Genomic DNA, 19191 nt, shown 5'->3' on the forward strand with positions numbered 1-19191 from the left:
ATATCGACCGATAAATTCAAATGCGCTCGAGCAGCCATCGAGACGCCACGCCCGAGGCACGTGCGTCGACAGAAAATCGTTAAGGACGTGGAATAGTGTCGGCAAAGGGCTTCTGGAGAGGGACCGTCGGAAAGTAGCAGCGGGATCGAACGTTAACGACGCACGTTATCGTTGCCCACTCGTAAAGCAAACACGCTCTCTCGTACCGATGTGACTCGCGCATTCACGCCGGTTGCTTCTGCTCGCAACACGGGGAAAATTTCACCTGAAACGTGAACTGTGCTCAGAGATTAATAATAAATAACTCAAAAATTGGCACGTTACTTGCAAAATGGTAGAGGACTTTGTTGTTCATTTCAATCCGTTCTACATACTCCTGAGATGTGTCTATTGAATTCTGGGACATCCTATATATATACACCCCTGGTCATATTCCAACCCTTTTTTCCACAATATGGTTCTTCGATTAATACGTTGAGTGCCGCGGCCATTGTTGAGGGCCATCGATGGTCCACGTTGGACTTTCCGTTCAGGAAATGCCGCACAACGCGTATTTTATCTCCTTTATCGCGTTATCTCTTTCCTTCATAATAATAATTTTTCTACAGTCTTATAAATACCATAAGATACATCATATAAAGAGATATAATAAAAATATATAATAAATACGATGATCAAGGATCATCGGTGGCCGACGCGGCGTGAATGGAAAATCGTGAAATTCGCGCGGCATTCAACGTGTTAACAATTGTATAGTAATAATAATGATTACTGTGGGAATCGATACTGCCCCAGTATTGGGAATCGATAATTTTTGGAAGTTTTGCAATACCAGGAATCGTACAGTTACAGTCCATCGAATCTTGGTCCGTCGTTATCATCCCGATATTTCACCAGTATCAAATCGGAATTGGCATTTAGAGCACACCGTTCGCTAAAAACCAGTATCTCGCCAGCAGTTATTTCCTACTTGGGTGGTGATTGTTGTCAATGCGGCTGTTCGCACCAATGGGATTTGATCTCGTGTTAAAGTATCGGCGATACCATCGACACTCCACCGGTGATTTAACCGCGCGTCAGATGATCCTCGGCGGACTCAGACGTCGAGGGCACTCGATTATTTCCGAGCCCGCGGATCTTCGAGCATTATTCAGCGGCGAGTGTACAGTTCGGCTAAAATCGATTACGTCGCGCTGGCATCAAATCGAGAGGAGAGCAGACACAGGGCACTTGAGCCGTCGGCCAGAAGAGGAGGCGGCTCGAGGAGACGAGGAGGAAATAGGTACGATTCCGTTCGACTTTTGAAGCATCCTCCGGAGATCCGGCTCAAACCGAACGACCGAGTTTCTGCCGAACATCGAGAACGAGCGCTGCTCTTTTTCCGCTCGCCTTTATGCGCGGCGCATACATACATGCAGCGGGAGGAAGGGGGGAGGGGGAGATCAGGAAGGATGAGCGTCCGGAGTGTAAGCCTGAAGTAAATCCATCGGCCAGGCTTAGTTATGTAAAGTCCTATCCGAGGCGACGCGGTTGGGCTTCGCACCTGCGATTCCGAAATCCGTGGATAACCCGGAGAGACGTACGGGGTGTCAAGGCGAGTAAAGTTTGAACTTCGAAGTTTAGCCTGGTCAGGATTTGCCGGGAGATGGCGTGTTTGGATTTTTTTCCGGCGGATTTTAATCCGTTAACGAACAGGGCTGTGCAAAAGAAAGTCTAGATTCAAGTAAACATAATTGCCTCAATACTCATCGGCAAATCCTTTCACTTGGGCCAAGTAATATTTACTTGATACAAGTAAAATATTTATCCGATCCAAGTAAAAGTCACTTAATCTGAGTAAAATTGGCTAAAGAATATTTGAGCAATTATCTACTTGAATTTAGCAGTTTTTTTCTTCTTATTCAAGTTTAAGTTTAAGTTGCCGTGTAAACATAGTCGTAGATTTTATTTTTATCGTATATTTTCTCAGTCCTTAACTTTTTGAGGCGAGCTAAGAATGTGAAAATATGTACGTGAATGTTTCGTTCTATGTTTCTCGCGATATTTCCTAACTCATGCATAAAATTACTTTCTCTACGAGAGAGCTGGAAGCGAGTTTATATTAAATATATCCATAATTTCCGGGAAGGATTAATCTCCTGGACAAATTAGCGCGATTGCTTTGCTAGGGGCTATGCCTGGCTATGTGAAGGGATCCATATCGTTGTTAATATATTCTCTATCATATGAAGTATCCATATGTGGAAGTGATGTTTGCTTTCCCTTCAAGAGACGCATTTCAGTCCGTTTCCCCTTAATTTCTAATCTCCCAAAGGGCTTGTCCGTTAGATTAGCCCTTGCAGAATTCGCGGAGCAATTGCAATCAGTAGTCGTCTCATTCCACTCTCTCAACATTTCCAGTCCACCGTCCCTATAGCAGGGGTCGCTTTAATATCATTCCGGAGAGCAGTGTGACGCGAAACGCGAGTATCCCCTGCTCGATCAAATTAAAGAAAAAAAAAAAGGGAAAAAAATCTGCACGTCTATATTTCCAATGTAATAATGTTATATATATGCTCCCACACTTCCCTTGTAATTATTTATAAGTGCAAATATACACACACACACACACTCTCTCTCTTTCTCTCTCTCTCTCTACTCTTTCTACATTTAAATTTGATGTTTGAATTTGAAGTTTAAAATGAGCGCGATAATAAATAATAAAATAGATAATATAAAAGTGTGGCGATCTAATTTGAAGTGTTTGCGATGCTACGAGCTAGGATAAGTGACATTCGTCAGGAGTAATTTTGTAACTTTAATCGGGCACCGGATTTGGTGCACTGCTGCGCGCTGCATTCCCTCGGAACTTTCTCGTAATTCAAAGGGTCCGGACAGGTCGGAGCTTGTCGGATTTACGAACTAGTGGCTATCAGAAGTTGCTCCCGTCCTTAACATTTCGGTTTCTGTAGCCGTTATTCGGTCGTGATATCCACTACTTAGCTTAGCTAATGAAGCATTTCCTTAAATGACTCTCTGAATTAAATCACCTCGCTCGAAAAGTTTCTCCGACTCTCATTCACTTCGAAAGAATTCGAAGAAAAACTAATCACTTTCTCTTGCTCCGGTGTGTAAATTGCACGAGAAAAACAAATTAAAGATAGAAATAATAACGTCTCTTTAAAATCGTTCAAAATTTAGGTCGATCGGACGATCAACGATCATCGAGAGAAGGATAGATCTACCGGGTCGGTTGGCAATGTGTTGAAATTACGACGGTCGGGTGAGAGTTGGTTACACGAAATTCCACGCTTGAGATTAGCGTTTACTTCGCGAATCGCGCTGAATCGTCCCCGGGAAGAAATTACACGTTGGATCGGATCTCGCGCGGAACGCTTCTGGACAGCGGTGATCAGTAGCTGCGCTCCACGCCATTTCCAAGAGGCAGCAGTCACTTTGATAACTCTCCTGAGGGACATAACGAAGCGGATCCACGAAGCGCTCGATCATCAGTGCGGCGGGCGGTCGCGTCGCCTGATTGCGAGGACTCTAAAAGAAGAGAAGTTGCTTCTCTACCGATCGAAGTTAACGAACACAGCAGCAACCTCGATGATTATTCTCATGGCGAAGCTCACCATTGCGCGCGGTGTTAAAGTTCCTCACGATGAAACAGGATTATTCGTTGATTCCTCCGCTCGGACTCCGCCGGTCGGCTATTTAATTAAGGAATTACAAACATTCGTGCCGTCGTCGCGAGAGCGTTCATTTATCATTCCGCCTGAGCTCTGGCCCCCTCAAACATTCCGTTCTTTATTCCGAGCGCGATCCCTTACCTAAGAAAAACATAAACCGGGAAATAGCCCGCGCGATGATATTTGAATATTCATATTTTACAAATTACTCAGGAGAGTCTCGTGTAAACCGGACTTTGAAAATCGAGATATCCGCGACGCATTCGCCCAATATTCATTATTCGCGATTACACATCCTTTTTCATAACCCTCTGTGTTCTCCATTCCCCTTTCTCTGCTTTTTTCAGCGTTTTATCCCTTCAACAAGCGCCAGCAGAATGAATAATGGGCGCGTATAGTTTCTGTTCCATGGCCTTTTGAACTCTTCCACGGGCTGAAAATTGCCATCTTACCGCGATTATCCACGGTTCAATGCATCTTCGATTATCCTTTATCTTTAATATCGTGCTGTATCAGCCGGTAATCGAAAGATACCCGGAGCTTATCCTCGATTTCTGGAAGCCCGGGGTATGAAAGGCTGCCGATGCGTCGCAGAATTTGCTAGCTAAACCCACAGAAATTGGTGCTTACACTTTTCCGGCGCTCTCTCATCTCCCCCGCCGGGCGATCATCTTGAGCTAACACATCAGCAGTAGCTCGTTACTGTATGCAATTGACTGATGGTATGACGTGAGTGTTTCGCCAGCTCATTTATTACAGTTTAATATTTACGCTATATATTTGATTGCTTCCTCGCGCGTGTTAATTTTCTGATTAATTTTTTATATTTATTATTACTATATCGGCTTTAAAATCTCAGAATTTTATTTCACACGTAATTTCCATCGGATTAATTTGATAAAAAATATTAATAATAATAATATGATATAATATATATGATGTAGTTATACGTAAATTGATATGTAATATTGAAAATGTGTGGGGAAAAAACAACATTCGAGGAAAACGTGGGCTGAACTTAAATTTTTACAAAGGAGATGTCTCTTTCTCTCTCAATTTCAAATCCGTAACAGATTCCAAGAGTCCGCGTTGAAAAGAAAGGACTCGGTTTCAGGGACATATCGTACGACAATGTTTCCGCGCACAGAGTTATCTCGGAAACGTCAACCGCAGGAAGAAAGCTTGATTTTGCTGAAAGCAGCAGCACGTATCACTTATGAGTTCGCAGCGATCGGAAGAACGAAAAGAAGATATTGAGTAACGGAGAAGGAGAGGGACGGAGAAGAGCAACGAAAAACAGAGGAAACGAGTGAAGAAAGGACGAATAACAAAAAAAAGAAGATACAAATGAAAAGTTTGAAAGAGTTTCGCGATGGAACACACTTCTGCTGTGAACATCGAAAACTTTCAGCGAAGTTTGTAGAGAAGAACTTGCAACTGTCGCGTCTGCGGGCTCTCAAGTCTCTGTCCGCCTCCGCTTTTCCACGCCGAGTATGCATCGGTTATGTTACGTCGTACTGCAAAGTGCAGCGACATCCGTAAAGGCGCGAAGAATTGTGGACAGCACTGCGGATAATCGAAAAAATTTACTGTCCCGCTGAAAGCGGAGAACAAGTAGAACGGTGTGCGGGCAAGTTCGAAATATTTCAATAAACTGCGAAGGCTCTGGAATTTATAGTCATAGCAACAAAGCAATGCCGCGATATTCGCGCGATGACAGCGTGAGCTGCATAAATAGCGCAAAGCGGGCATCGGGAAATAATTGCAGATGCGATAATAATGATTATAACGCGATAACAATAATGGCTTTATACATATTAATATCGATAGACACTCGACATCATTACCAGCTCATTATCTCGCGCGAGTCTGAGAATATTACTGCGTGGTGTATACGTACTCGCGCGCGCATTAATATATCGCGACGGTATACGGGACTCTCCTGAAATATCTGAGGGAAATTGACTTTGAAATTTCTGCCAAGAGTGCGCGGAATTTCGTGCTTGAAATTCACAAGATCATTATACCTCAGACGCGTTCGCACTAGAGTCACTTTAATAAGAGCCAAGACACTGTGGCCACCACATGTTTTGGTTAAAACCGGAAGTTTACAACCGCGCTTAATTTCCCACTTTACCAAACAGGCCAAATAAAGCAAAATACTTATTTCTGATGACTTGGTAATGATTTTTCCGCCAGCGTAAATATAACAAATATTTCCTCTACAAGACGTAATTATTTTTTCAATAGAATTTTAAAGTAGAAAAATAAATTTTTGACGGAGCCGATAAGAAGTCAGACATACGATACTTAGACTCTCAGGGGCTCTCTTATACGCACGACGCGTGCGAAGTTTCGAGTTTTGCGATTCGGTCGAGGGACAGCCTTATGTAAAATACACCCCTGCCGAAGTATCACTTCACTTTTCTCGCTTTCGCGCGGGCTGCCATTTCGCCCGCGTATCGTAGTTTTACAGTTCGTCTAAAAGTTCAACGCGAACTTCGTCAGGATGAATTGCCGGCGTGAGTTAGCACGGGCGCGCGAACTTCCGTATGACTGAGAGTGTGGCTTGTAAATTTCTTTCCGCCCAGCGATATATTTCCCGCGACGTAATGTTAGCGAATGCTCTCGTCCGCGAGCGACCCAATAATTCTTACCGCACCTGCGTGCGGATATGGCGTAGGCGGCGATCCATCGCTGCCGATGTTTCCCGTGGCCTTACTGCCTAACTTGAGCGAGCTTATGCAAGCGACGCTTCCTCCTCGACTTGTCTTTTTTTTTTTTCCTTACTTTTATCGCGTTCTACTGCGGAGATATCAGGGTAAACGTAAACGCGGTATTGACTACATTAATTTAATTTAATTAGCGCTTAATCAGTGCCACGAAAATGTAGCGACAGTTCCTCGACCGCAATTGTTACACATCTTTTGATTATTTCTCATTTTCGTGTACACGGGCTGTTTTTTCTTCCAACTTAAACAACGTACAATGTTTGTCGTGATTGGACAGTGAAAAACTCCCGTGTACAACGGCGGTGTATAAATGGCCTCCGGACGAAAACTCGTTCGTTTTGCGTATCAGAGATACGAGAAAGGCGTTCGCATAATTCGTCCATAAATATCGCCGGCCGTCTATGTGGCGCGGCGTGCAATTTGGCGGTGAATTTGTACGGCCCAGGTGCCACTGCACTTATACTGAGTGCATTTTACGAACGATACGCAGACATCTAACGCTGACACTTTCCAAGCGAGCTCTCTTTTTCTCTCTGTGCCGGGCGCGCCCTTTCTGTTAAATCGTCCAACGAGATACTTTCCCGCCGAATATCTTGTCTTGCTCGGGATATCTCGCTGGTTAAAAAGGTCAGAGTCTCGTGTTATTTCTTCTCTCTGGGAAGACCCTCGCGCGTTCGGCTCGGAAGAATTCATTTTTAACGATGAAGACGCAGACGGCGGAGCGACCGCAAGCGCGGAAAAATGATTTTCCATTGTTACACTTCTCACTGTTACCAACAGAGGATGGGCGGGGGGAGGGGTTAAAAGCTCCGTGATATAAACCAGCAAGGTAGAATTACATTGTTGCTATTCATTAGCGGCATAAAGAGCAACTTGCAGAATATCCATTTACCGAGCTCACTATCCTCCAATGATCAGGAGCTACAATGCGTTTCCCCGCTTTGTCTGAATTCTCATGCCTCGCGGGCTCAGCTTGTTTGTTGCGCTTTGTGCCGGCTTCTCGCTCGTCGCCGACTTCCACCGTCATCGTGTTGCCCGTTTTTATTTGCGCGTTAATATTACATCTGCCCTTCGTAGCTCTCGCCGTGTAACAGGAAAATACGCGCCGGATAATGGAAACTACGCGTACGAGGTAATTGTAGAGGCTTCGCGTCAACAATATTTTTATTCTCAGTTAATACGACAGAGCGCGGAGAATTGCGTGGAGAATTGCATTGCATGGAGGATTGCATCAACTGGTATTTTTCAGCGTGTATGCGCCAAACAATAGCATGTTAAAGGCGTGGCGTCATGTATGCAGTGTTATTCTCCCGGAAAATTACAAAGTTTTCAGCCCTACGCATAATTCATAAAGCTGAAAATCGCATAAGTAGGGGAGACCGGAATTAGTTGACTAATATTGGCCTGAATTAGTTGACTATGATTATTTCTCTTGCTTTCAAACAGGTTACAGGATCGAGCAAGCAATGATTTCATAATTGTCTCTGATGTTCGAAATTTCTGTCTGCTCGATTCTGTAATCTGTTAGAACATAGCAGAAATAATCGATTAGCCAACTTAGCCCTTTAGTCAACTAGCCCTGGTTTCTCCTAACTCTAATTATGATATGATAAGGTTATAATAGGTAGAACGGTTTTGACCTTACGTGTAAGGCTGAAAATTATATAATTTTCGATCTAAGGAATAGTGCAGCGTACACGAAAAAAAATGCCGACATGACAAATTTTACGCTGTCACGGCAAAATCTGTCAGTTACTACATGGACAGCAAAATAATTTGTTAAAAATACTAATTGATATTCGTTAAATTAGTTTGTCGAAAAAAATATTTTCTAATCTGCCAACAAAACTGTTTCTGCTGTAATAACGAATAATTCGCTAATTCGGTAATGCCAACTAAATTTTATTGCTGTCGCAACGAATATGCAGTAGCAACGATGGCTCGGTCGTAACAGCAGAATTATTTTTCTCCCGGTACATAACGCCGACTGTACTATTTCAGCGATATTACGGGGTGGTAATATCCGCGGCGTTTAAACGGCCTCTCGTTTCTTCGGGGGAACACGACGTAGTTATTACCGCATTATAAGGCTTACGTTGCAACAACGTAACGCCGGTATCTCCGCCAGGCTTAAAATGTTGATTCCGCTGGGCTTAGAGGGTTGAAATTGGGGGCCAGTGTCGTAGATTAATGTTCATTCCGAGGGATCCGCGAGGTAGCGGTCAAAACACTTGGCGTGAGTAAAGCTTTTATCGTCGTAGTTTCAACTACAGTCCGAAGAGACGACTGATCGCCATACCACGGGCCCAAAGTTCATGCATTGTTACGCGGTCCCTGAAGTTTCCTAATTACAGTACCCGAAGTTAACTAAGAGGTCGAAATTATGTAATATCTCAGGCCGTCTTTTCAGACAGGTCTTGTCAGAATAACTTACTAAGAAGAAACGATCGACGCTAATAATACATAATTACGCGCTTGCAAACAGAAAATAATAAAATACCATTTCAGCTGCAACTACAGTCGGTCACATGACGGTTGCAACAGTTCTTCTTTTTTCATATTTTTCGAAACATACAACAATTATTACGAAACGAACCTGTGATTCATGAACATGCATAGTAGATGGTCAGACAGCTATCAAAATTACATGTGCATATGTAGTTTTGACATATACATATGTATATACTTTTGACATCCACTACGCATGTTTATGAATCATAGGTTCGTTTCGCAGTAATTTTCGTGTGTTTCGAAATATGTAAAAAAAAAAAAACCTATTGCAACCGTCCTGTGACCGACTGTACACAATAGACGAAGTTCCATCCGACAGAGATCGATACTTTACAGCCGAGAAACATGTCAGTTTGCCATACCTATGTATATGTCAGTTATAGTGCTTTTCTTCTACATAAAAGAGAAACATATTGTTGTAGTTTTAAAAAGTAATGTTTCAGTTACAAGCAACAACAGCCTCCGAGATTTCCGTGGAACCTCGAACAACCGGTCTGCGAATATGTGTGTGTATTTGTCTGTGTGAGTATGTGTTATCAATAGAAAAGTCTCGGAGGCGCGAGTATGAGTATTAAAGACTCAATTATTACTGCGCTACGATGAAGTTGCAGAGGCAGTGGCGCGTGCAAAAATGCCAGTCGCCAGTCTCATTATGGTTCTCGGCGTCAGTAGCTGGCCGCAGGAACGGCTAGTAATAATTTTACAATTAGCTGGCCTGTTGCTCCCAGGGGAGGGCTCGCGCGTTCATGGCAGGTATGATTTTGCATTCCCACCGTGGATCCCCCGGGGTATCGTTGTTGCCACGCTGGAAACGGGATGAGAAGAAGAAACTGCAAGAGGAGAATCCCCTTTGCGTTCCTCTCTCTCTCCTTCTTTCAGGGCGGTTTCCAAGCCGGCGGAAATGCCGATGTTTTCCGTCTCGTTCATAGTTACTCTCTCTCTCTCTTTCTTCCCTTTTTTCGTGTTTGTTACCCTTTTCGTGTTTGCCGGAGTTGCCGCTCTAACTTGCACGTTTCGGTGATTCCTCCGCGCGTTGTCTACGTGCATTTTGCATCACGACATGTTCTTAGAGTCAACACGGCGGATCCAGCGTAGGAGGGAGAGAAGAAGGGAGGGAGGGAATTGTGATACTGCAGAGGCTTTTGTCGTTGCGCGATAGTTGACGGCGGTATGATGATTAAATTATCGCGGAATTTGGCCTGAAGAACGTTTGATGATATAATGTGTTCGCAAATACGGTTTACCCGGACTATTTTAGTCGATCGACGGAGAACGGCGATGAATAAACTTAACAACCGATGTGCGAGCTCGCGTGCGCGCGTGTGTGTGTGGTGTGTCTGTGTGTGTGTGTGTGGGTACGTGCCGTATCGCCAAAGCGCGGGGTTTTTTTAACACCGCGGATGTCCGCCGGCGGGTATGCGCGCGCCGTTGATTTTATAAAATAATTTCTGACAAACGACGTTTACTTTTTGTACGGCGTATCTGTCGAGGCGGGCACCGGTGTGCCGCGTTATATAATAATAAATAGGTTAAAAATTCCCGGTGCTTTCCGAGAGAGACGGCTTGTAATTTGATCGCGAACTAGATCCCCCGTTTACCATGGGCAAATCCTCGATTTACCGTGAACAAATTTTCACCCGCGTCCCTTTCGCAGTGTCCGCCGGACCGTGTGTCTGTTTGTCCAACCGCGTCCGGCTCGTTTGTGCGACTTAAAAATACGCGGATACGTTCGTTAAACTTGCAGCGCACGGTGGTAGCGGTTATACCGACATGGCCGAAGCGCGAGTCGGCGCTTTGTTCGCCGAATTGCTCGTAATGACGACGCGCGCAGCCCAATCTCCACTCTCTTTTTGTATATTCATGTCCCGGCAAATTTGGTACTTTATTATTCATTTGTATTTCAATTTGTATTAATTTGCATTTCACCTGCGGATTAATTTCAAACAGATTGTATCGAGAGTCGCGCGAGATATCGTCAGATGTCGGAAATACATTTTGGTTTCGTTGGAAAATCAGCGTATATCGTCAATAACATTAACGTTCTCCTCGCGGGACTACGGTGCGGAGGATATATTACAAATCAATTAGTACCTGATGTATTTTTGGCACAGCGCCGCGAGAGATCGAGAGGACTGACTCGGGAGGTCAGCGCGCGGGATCGAATGATTTATCGTCGTAATTAATTCGGCACCGGCCTGCCGCTGGCTTTCGTGCGTCACACGAGAGATACAGAACGGAAGAAAAAGGGTCAGGCGGCCCGGAATTATTAACGATGCCATGGATGAGCACAATTCTCGGATTTACGCGGGCGCTGCGTCATTATTCCGCGCGTACTATACGCGAGTCGCAAAAATTGCATTAGTCTTCGAGCGTCGTGAAAAAAATACGTCCCTCCCGTCAGCGTCGCTCTCCGCATAAACACGTATGTGTGTGTGTGTGTTACGCATTCGCCGGAAATCCGTGTTTACTGCAGTATCCGTCGGAGGCGGGCCGTAGTAATTACACTCGCAGCTGAAAAAGCTGGCCTCGTATTTTTATGATTCGAGCTTTATATCGCCCGTATATTTCGCGACTGCCAGAAGCTCTCGACGCACCTAACGCGACTTAGAAAACGAGAAAATGAAGAAAACACAAAAACATTTGGCGCGCGTACGTTTATATTTTTCCAATTACGCTTTAACATTATTTACGTCCCTATGACGTCGTGTATCTCATTGCAATTATTATCACGCGGGCTTTAACGGTTTCCGAGAGATACGTAGTTTACTCACACATCACACGGTAAAATTTAAGTTAAGCTGGAAGCTACGTCACGCTCGCGCCAAGTTTCGCTGACGAACGTGAGCTCGTTCAAAAATAACCAAAGTTCCTTTCCGCGCATCGAAATTTCCTTTATGCGCGAGAGACGAAGCCCCCTATCGTAAATGTTTTAGATTGCACAAAACGGGCGATCCGTACTGCACGGGCCGTACGTGGCCGATTAAGAGGGCCGAGGACTGAAAAGTTCGGCGCCGAAGCTTCCCGTGAGTGCAAAGTTGTCGGACATGCAAGTTAGAAGTGTGGGGAAGATACTCGACGGTATTTCTGTCATACAGTAAACTTACTATCCCTCGTGAAACGTCGAACAAGTTTACTTTGATACGACATCGAAAGCATTCCTGCCGAGTTTCAAATCTCGTCTGATACCGTCCCCGCGATACCGCTATAAAGAGCGGTCAATACTTAGAGAAAATTAACGGAAAGCATTCAGCAGTATGTCTCGAACGTCTCTGCATAATTTTGTTTGTTTGGTTTGTTTCTTTTTTTTTCAAATAAACGTAACGAACCTTTTATTTCAATTCAGATCTACCACATCTGCTTACTTTCATTGAGGATTACATTAGGAGTGCCCGGCGAATGAAGCAAAATGGGCGCCCGGGTAGTGCGCTTTATTTTGCTAACAAGCGATGCCTAACGAGAGAGGCCTTTGTTCCATCAGCAGCACTCAGCTGCCGCCGGTTGTGATCACATTCAGTCGTCGATTATTCCGACAGACAGTAATAATCAAAGGCACCCGCGTTCTCCCTCCCGCGCAGATCTTCAGATTAATCTCTAGGAGAATCGAATTAGGTTGTCGAACAACAATGATAGCGCGATGCGAGACAAAGCAGCAGTGGATGCGGAAACCGCGTCGATCAGTCATTCGCAGCCCGTCAGGTACCAGCGGTGATTACTCTTGCCGAGTGCACTTCATCCATACTGTATATTGTTAAGCATTAATCGCGACGGCGCGCCCCGCGCGAAACGCCACCCCGCGATGATAATCGATAATCGCACTCTGTCCCACCGGCGCGCATGATGAATTTCGCCGAAAAACTCGATTATCGGCCCCATTTTTTTGGTAACGCGAGCGACCCTCATTGGCCGTTGCATAATACCGCCGTGTCCTTACGGAAATATTCTACATGCCTGCAAATTTTTTTCACGAATTTAACGCAGGGAGATAGATTGATAGATAGAGAAAGAGAGAGAGAGAGAGAGAGAGAGAGAGAGAGATAGAGAGAGAGAAGAAAATCGAGCGGTCTACTTTGTAAAGTAAGCTGTATGCGCGCACATTGTGCTTTTTAACACGAAACGCGCGCGGAAATTGATTCAGCGATATCGGCGAAATAGATATCAGGATCTCGTTTTCGCAGGGCTGTGTCGCACTTCAACTTTATAATATATTTCGGAAATATCTCGCGGATTTTAGATAAAATCGATATTTCACCGCGCTGAGGGAAAAAAAGTCGCGAAGTAACAAAGATCTCGAGATAAAATAAGACGCCAGGCTTCGAGAGCGATCGCGAGAATTGGAACGAACGACCCATTCCCCCGCGAGCGAGCTCCTCCGCGTCTCTAGCGGCGAATTTTCCCGATCCAACGGTATCGCATTAACCCTTTGCAGCCGTGACCGCTGCGGGAACATCCCGCACCATTATAGGAGCCTCCACAGTTTCCGATTTGCAGTAGTTCCACCGGTCAGACGCCTTGTTGGCGCTCGACCGACAAGCGTATCGATGGTTTTACAGCTCGGCCCCTCGCGCGGTCATTCCATTCAATATCGCCAAGGGTTTATACGAGCGAGCGCCGCTTTTACCGTGCCGGCCGCTGAACATGACCGTCCGCGGATGATCATTCGCCGGCGGCTGTTGCCCGGCGAAAACCGGCAGGATTTTCAACGTACTCGGCCCGTCTCCTGGCTCGTTCCGCGCTCCCCTCCGCCCCGAATCGCGGTAGGATGTTTGTAGGTTTAACTGAATATTCAATGACGCGCCGGCTACCGCGCGGTCGCAGTTGTAATGCGAATTTCTCGGGAAAGTTTACGCGACGGGAACAATTTACGGGCGCGTTAAACTAGCATGCAGGAATTATAAAACGCTCCCCCATGGTTCTCCCTCCCCTTCCACCCTCTCCCGGAAAGAGTGAACCCCCATTATTCATTTATTTCCTGCCCTTTTTTTTTATTTAGATAAAGGCACTTAAAGCGGAAAATGTCAGAGATGATGCGAATATGCTTAATATAAATTGTAAACGCGCGCGCGATTGTTTCACGTATTTGTTTATAAGAGTTTAACAAATATCAGCATTGTGATTTATTGAAGTGTATTTCTGTATAAAATATCGCGAAAGGCAAAAGTAGGTAGAGGGATATATTGAAATTTGTGTATAATATAATTTCGCTAATGGATAAATGTATAATTACATTTGCCAAGCGTGTTGGCGAACGGTGGTGGTGGGGGGGGGGGGGGGGGGGGGCGGGTTTTATGAAAATTTTCNCATGAGATATTACAGATTATCTTGTTTACTTCAGCGTACGGCGTAGCGGCGGCGGAATTTACACGACCTTTAATTACGTATCCGCCGCGCCACTGCGAATCGGCACGGGGTGGCCTCGTTAATTCAGTAAGTTTTGATTATTTGCCACGTCTTGACTTGATGCGCTAGTTAAATTAACGGGGTCAAATGTAATTAAGTATATAGTCGGATTTAATTACTGCCGGGGACGACGGATGTAACACCCCTAATATACAGAGTAGCCTGTATAAAAAGTCACAAATCGTTTTCTCCGAGAAATTCTTAAAAGAACACTCTTTAGAGTGTCGCCTCAGCTCGCAGGAATTATGAATCCTTCCTCTTCGAGGAGGGGAGAATTTCGAAGAGAGGGTCTCTCTCAGAAAGAAATTTCAAGTGTGGCATTACTACTTCTCAATGATAATATATCGATTGCGCTTTAAAGAGCGATAACGAGGAGGCTTTCGCAATTTTAATAAATGAATCGTCATCGGGACGTAAGTGGTAACAAACATTATCAGCAATTTCTCGATGCTTTTACGCTATTATTGCGCGCGTAAGTACCCGCCATTTCCGTTGGGAGACCCGGCGAAGTATCTGAACCAGAAATGGTTGGGAAATAGTGGGAAATGACCGGCCGTAATGCAGGTAGCAGCGGCGCGACGCTACGAGCCGTACACGCCGCGTATTTTTCTGAAAGTGCCTCGCAAACACCGTTATTCCCTTCCGTCTTTATCGCCGCCGGCAATTACCAGTGCCTGGGCACTGCTTTTATCGGTACCGCACCGTCAGAGGATCCTCGTTGGTAATCGCGAGAGAAAAAGCTATTAACTTGGAACGATTAACGGTGTTTTTCCGTGACGACTCTGATTCGGGTCTGAAAAGTGCTGCCGACGCGTCATCGCATTTGACGCGAGAGTTTTTCCGCGCGGAAATAGTTACACGACAAGATTTTTCTCCCCGTTTCACCCCTTCGAGAGATTATACGCATCGCGGGAAATATAATCAAGGCCGATTAATTACGCACATTTGTCCAAGCGCGATTCATAATGATGCGTAATAATATGATAACTAAGAAGTAGTACAATTATACACGCGGATACACATGTGAAATGGGTGATTATTTGATCACCATTATCTCGAAATATAATTATATATACTCATACCAGTAAATTTCCATCCGCCAAAGTTTCGAGATACGGCTAAGAAATATTGGGCGCGCGGCAATGTGTGCTTCTCACGTCAGTTCTCCACTCTTGTAGAATTTCTCGGCGTGTAAGTACTCCGTGTTCCGTTTTTGAGAATCGGTCTGAAGTACGATAATGAAAGGTAGGGCTGCGTTCGACTTTTGTCGGGGATGTTCAAAATGAAGGCAGCCCGGTAACGATCTCGCCCCCAAGAATCCGAATTGTTGGATTCTTCATACAAGAAGTGGGAAAATTGCCGTGATGAATGAGATCGAGTGCACAAGGTCCGCGCGCAGAGAGACTCGAAATGAAAGGAATGCTCGAGTCGCGATGAGCACGTTAAATTGAAACTAGCATTGTAACGCGTGGAAAGCGTACGATGCTGATACTGTCTAGCGAAACTGAATTCGTGGTACAAAGATATAAAATTCCACGAAAGGAAAAATGTTGTTTTTTTATTTTTTAAGTATTTTTTCTCGAATCATTATATAGTCATTTTGCAATAGCGAACAGTTTAGATTCACTGAATTTACAGATGTATTATCTACAGGTGACTTTTTTCCCTCAAGTTGGAGTGGATTTAGCGATTGGAATATCGGAGCTGTAATTGATTAAATCACGGTTGGACAATCGAGTCTTCAAATAAGGGCGACTTCGATGGAACAGGAGAACTCAAAGGCAGATCTACCGGCGATTGAACCGTTGGATTGCCGTCGTCACGAAAAACCAGGAAAAATCACCCACTCGAATGAATGGTACCAAGCCAGCTTCAAAGTGCTCTTTCTTGCTTCAACCAGGGCGGCTTGTCGTGGCTTTTCACGGCACCGATTCTTTCGCGAACTTTTACATTTTTATTTCCGCGGAGTTCGCTCGCTGCTATAAAAATTCACGTCTACTTGCACACAAGCATTGTAGTACATCAAACAGACTCTTTGTTTTCTGAAGGGTGATTTCAATGTGTTGTAATCAAGATTCGGAGATTAGATTAGGACATGAAAATGAATTTCGCGTTGCGCACATATGCGTCGTACAAAAGTAAAGTCCAAACGTTTCACACAACAACGTTGTTGTTTCACACAACGAGAAATATTAAAGAAATACATTCAACATTGGATTAAATATTTTATTTGTATTCCTAGATTGGTCCATTTCATTTGCATTCTCTCTTGAAGCGGTAACTGTATTAGCGTTTTAATTCTCGTAGCTTCATTTTGTTGTAGTTAATACATTAAACTTATTTCTCGATAAACTATTTTCTTGCTAAAAGGGCATATTATATTGGATCGTAAAGTGTCTTTTCTGCGAGAATTTAATTTCTTGTTACGTATGCCAAAATGTGGTTCATGCCGGCGGAAAGAAATTTGGAATGCGGAAGTTTGAATTTATACGACATTCTAGACTTTACGCTCGTTTCAGCCGCGGTTTCCCAATTTTATGGAAATTCGCGGAGCTTCCATATTGGCGGAAACAGGATGGCGCGGAAGATTTAGCAAGTCTGCGATATAGCTGTCTCCTACTTTCTTGCGAGCCTGACGAGTACGAGTAAGAAAAGGGATTAGCCTTTAAATTTCAACAATTACATACAAATCAAAATTGAGTTTTTCTCGGTATACGAGATTCGTACAAATTAGAAACAAATTATACACAATATGACGGGGAATGTGTACTTGAAACTTAGACGGTGGACATGCATTGTTCTAGAAAAGTCAAATCTCGAAATCCAAGACACGAAGTAATGTTCCGAAAAGTCATAATCCCGAAACTCGAACACCGAATCACCCGAATTTTCCGAAAAGCAACTCTCTTAAAATTACCTCTCGAAATTCTCGAAATTATCTTGCTGTATGAATTTCGGGAATTTTATGACTTTTTCGAACGTTGCTCTGTGTTTCAAATTCCGATACTATTTTCTTGGGGATAATGTCCGCCACGATGCATGCCCACTACTCAAACTACAGTCGCGAGAATCGTGAATGCATTTAACGCGATTTTCGTCATCCACGTGATGTCACACGCGGAAACTACATCACGCCGCGTCGATCAATCTTCGTTCGAGCTTTTAAAAGAGACGACCATCGATAGAGTGATGCGAAATTTATAGCTTCGCACGAGAAGCATTGTTATAGTCTAATGCGCTATTCGCCGGACAAAAGACCACGGGAATAGGAATTCTTCTCCACGGCTTCATTTCATTCCAGTTAATTTGAAAATGATTCGATTCATTTCGGTCGTTCGTTCGTCCGCTCGCACCGTTGAAAGCTTTCGCTTGCAATGCGCCATGCAGTTTAGCTGCTTCGACGGCGCAGTTTGAATTTCCCGTCGTTATTGACGAACTTGCGAAAGCGCACGCGAGTTCCCCTCCATATCGACGAACTCCCTGGATGGCGCAATTTTCTCAGATCGGAAGAAAGTTTGCGCCGCACGTACATCCGGCCGAAAGGATTAAGCCGGAAGATATGTCGGATTACGTCGGGATGTATGGCGGTGGCCTCGTAGTTTCAACTTACCCCCAACATCTCCGAGTCTTAATGCGGCTTAGATTACTCGAACGTTTCTACAAGCGACGTTACACGCGCCGTTATACTTTGCACAGGGCGGAGGGCGCGTTGCGCGAACGATCCGCTCGAATTGCTCCGTGGTATCCGTTCCGCCTGCAAATTCCCGGCGACTAGAGCGCACAATGCAAAGCTGACTCGACGGAAAAATCCAAGACGCTGAATAGACCCCATAATAAAGCAGTCCATTCTGCAGTGTCGCCCTTCTTCCGCTTCTTCTTCTTCTTCGTCATAGTCATCGTCGTAGTTGTATTTCTTCCAACGCGACCACCCTTTTCGAACCCGGCCTCCATCTCGACCCTTTTACAGGCAAATTCGCTTCAAATTGCTCCTGGAAATCTCATTTCCACTATCTCTATCTAGGATCCTTGTCAAGAAGGAAAAGAAAGAAAAAAACGAAGAAGAAAAGCAGCATTACGCGCCGTTACGGCGGATACATGAACTGCTTCCAACGTAGTGCGATAAAGTACATCGAAAAGGGCGACTGGTCGGAGGGTGTTGGTCCCGAATGAGAGAAGGGGAAGGGGAGGAAAATACGCGGCAACGTACATGGCGGAGATGGGAAGACGCGCGCCGCTATTTTCCGCTCTTTGAAGATCGTTGATATAAAGCTTCCTCGAGCGATGTTTCCGCGGCATACGAATCGTATCACGTGAGCTATGCCTGCGGTTGAAATTACGAAGCAGCTTGGGGACGTCGATGGAACGTAGACGTGTGAGAAAGCAACGGGCGAAGATATTCAAATTACTTTCTCTTAGAAGAGAGAGCGAGAGAGAGAGAGAGGGAGAGTTTGCCCTCTTTCAGGAAGAAAATCTTCGCGCACGGCGCCGATATTTCATCATCGGATTCGATATGCGCGCGAAAAGCACCAATGGCGTGTGATTTTATAAATTTCGCTGGCAGGTAAGCGCGCGTATTACCGTCCGTACGTGCACCGTGATATAATATGACGTAAATCTGGCAAAACAACCCGCGCGCTCGCTCGCTCATTCGCGCTCACGCATCGCGTAACCATAGAAACGCGAGTGTTATTAGAAGCTTTCGTGTGGCATTATACGCGATGCGTTACTACTTAATAATAATAACAATGTATATCACGTGCATCATTAGTGAGACGATAATTGCGCCCGCGGTAACGTTTGCTCTCCAAAAACACTTTAGCCTTTTACGCTGTATGAATTATTGTAACAGCTGTGCAAACGTCAGTTTTGTTATAACGTGC

At 44.7% G+C, this 19191-nt stretch overlaps 1 protein-coding gene across 3 annotated transcripts in view; it reads left to right on the forward strand.

Moving 5' to 3' along the window:
• The window catches only part of LOC106750436, a 127978-nt gene that overhangs the window by 35365 nt on the left and 73422 nt on the right, over positions 1-19191 (forward strand). The window contains exon 1 of one of the 3 annotated variants that reach the window (XM_014630784.1): positions 18273-18872. The exons of the other annotated variants lie outside the window; for them this stretch is intronic. The gene's annotated coding sequence lies outside the window, so the exon portion shown is untranslated. Of the gene's footprint in view, positions 1-18272; positions 18873-19191 lie in introns of those variants that run through there. 3 annotated transcript variants of the gene reach the window in all.

This window comes from Dinoponera quadriceps, unplaced genomic scaffold (assembly GCF_001313825.1).
Source record: "Dinoponera quadriceps isolate SergipeBrazil2010 unplaced genomic scaffold, ASM131382v1 scaffold5784, whole genome shotgun sequence".
NCBI classification, from domain to species: domain Eukaryota; kingdom Metazoa; phylum Arthropoda; class Insecta; order Hymenoptera; family Formicidae; genus Dinoponera; species Dinoponera quadriceps.